Source organism: Habropoda laboriosa, unplaced genomic scaffold (genome assembly GCF_001263275.1).
Source record: "Habropoda laboriosa isolate 0110345459 unplaced genomic scaffold, ASM126327v1 scaffold102, whole genome shotgun sequence".
Taxonomy (NCBI): Eukaryota; Metazoa; Arthropoda; class Insecta; order Hymenoptera; family Apidae; genus Habropoda; species Habropoda laboriosa.
In genome coordinates this window covers 1234488-1237207 of record NW_017100262.1, presented here as the reverse complement: position 1 = coordinate 1237207, position 2720 = coordinate 1234488, and positions in this window count along the sequence as shown.

Sequence of the window (2720 nt, the reverse complement as noted above, 5' to 3'; positions counted from 1 at the left end):
GTATGTGAAAAATCTTTTGTTAATAAAATTATAATATTTATTATTGCATGCTATACTTTGCACGAAATAAAATAGCAATTTCGATATTCGTGCTAATCGATAGGATCGTACATAACCTTATCTATTGTCGATACATCGTTGATACCTCAGGTGTATTTACCGTTTGCATTCTTTTGTACAGATGTCATAACGAGGATTTCTTGAGAATATACGCCCTCTTGAATCATAAAAAAAAACTACGAAACACAACGATAAGTTATGCATTACCCATGATTTTACAACTTTTATTTAAACAAAATTTCGTACACTTTGCATTTGAACTGCAACACTCGATGTAAACAACGCGACGAAAAGGTTAGACTAATAAGTTGTATCCCTATCGTACCTCGAATGTAAACGGAACGTGCTGCCGCCTTGTGATCGTTCGCGAAACTATTATATTTGAGAAATACCTTGTTTTCATATGTTGTCATGACAATAAATAATTGTTTACTAAAGAACTTCGATTTGAATTCTGACATATTTCGATCAAATAAACATCTAATAAAAAAGTTAACCTTACTTTCGTTGTAAATTATTCAACGAAAGATGGAAGAGGATATTGAACAGTTTGATTTCGAAAGTTATGAAAGTGTATCGACGCTTACGGAAGAAAAGGAGTACAGGAGGGAAACAATTACTTCATATAAAGATTCTCTCCGAACAACAGAAGAACTCATAAGAGAGACACAAGAAGAACTGTGTTTGATTAAACTATGCTGGCCAGAAGTTGATCGCACGAAAGACCTTTACCTGAAAACGCTTCCGAGTAGTTATTGTACCCTCAGTGATAAAGAGAAGCTGCTCGCGTGGTATGCAGAAAACTTTCGGCAACAATTTCACGCGAAATATCCAACTCGAAGGCCGCTGTTGCTCGTGTGTGAAAATGAATGCGGTTTGCAAGTAAGTAAATCATAACATAACTAAGACAATACAATTCCAATTTGAGTGAAACCTGTGAAAAGTCCATTTCCATCCTTCCTCATGTCCATCTGGTAATACATGTATCATCGAAGATAACATGTATTACGTAAATTACGTAGTTAGATTGAAGTTTGGATTATGGTGATAAATACGTTCTTATGAAAATGTCAGTTCAGTTTAAATAATTCTTTTTTTTTTTTTATTTATTTTTCGTTTCGTTAAAATTAAATCACTTTTAAGAATTAAATTAAAGATTAATCGAAAGACTCGAACATTATTTCGATTCATCGTTTTCCGCTTGTCTACGATTTATTTTTGTCGGCGTAATTTCGTTAATTTGAAACTCTTCTTCGCGTCATCCAAGTTTCTCGCCCCTTAAAGAAAAACGCACAAAGATCTTCCGTTTGCGGTAATCGTTACAAATCGATATTCGTCATTGGCGCCTTTTTCTATCGCGATAAATCACGTGAAGTTGTTCGCGGGTCGATTTTTGAATAGTTCAAGATGGCGAACAGCAGTAATGTACAGGAAATTCGTCCGCGTGTACGTTTTTTTTTTTAACTCGATACGTTGTTCTTAATTAGTTTAAAAGTTTTTCGAATATTTGTTGTACATCAGATATATTTACATTACACACTTTTCTGCACATTACAACACGCAGCTCTTTTTTTCTTCTCATCTAAACTGTAAGTAACTTTTGTACAAACGAAACAACGGTCATCGAAAATATACTCGTTGGCAAAAAAGAAACGATCCGGCTGCGTAATTCACCTACAATCAGATATTACCTTTCGAAAGCAGAATCAACTTATATTTTCTCGAATTCTTCAATTAATTTATCTTTCAGCGAAGAAACTTTCATTTCTCGTTACTTCCGATTTTTTTGTTTACGGTTTTCGGTAAAAAAGGATAAATTAAAAAATTATGCGAATACGTTCGTGTCTTGTTTTTTTTTTTATCGTGGTGTATTCTCTTTGATAAATATTCTCTTCGACTCATTGTACAAAGGCATTATTCTCCATATATATATTTATATATAAAAATTAAAACGTATTATAAATTAAGTTATCGATATTAATCATTTAAAAATTTTTTCGAGTCGTTCAAGGTGTTTTTCAAAAGGTAACGAGGAATGTCATTCTTGAAAAAGACTCTATGTTTCTCTCATCGTCATCATAATCTTCTTCTTTTTATAACCGTTTGCTCTTCTCTTTTACGTTCTTTTTAATTTAACTAATGGAAATAACTGCGTAATAGGAATCTTTCTAATACACTCGAATCTTCTCTTTCTACGATCTAAATAATAAAAATAAACTTCGCTATACATTTATTCATACATGCTTCAAATGTTCTACAATACATGGTATGCACTTTGCGTGCAAGTGCACGGTCACAGTCTTATTTACACGTACTGTCACTTTGACAGCACTTTCTTCACTTTGGTTTCCTGTTGTTTGTTGTTTTTATAAATACCGCTTTGCTAACCGCAAGATTATTTCCCTTTGAAGTACTGCACGACGTCTCACGCGTCACGCGAACAAGGTAGGAACAATCGTTTTGCAAGATTCTTTTTTTTATTCAAAAAGAGGAAAAAAAACGCGTCAAAAAGAACGAAACAGAAGAAAAAAGAGAGCTGTAATGATAAATGCTTCGAGTGTATCTGAAAGGAGAGTTCGATATCTATCGATAAATCTAATATGGCGGATCGACTCGGGTGTAAAGTGAAATGAAAGAAAAATAAATATTCGAAAGAAACG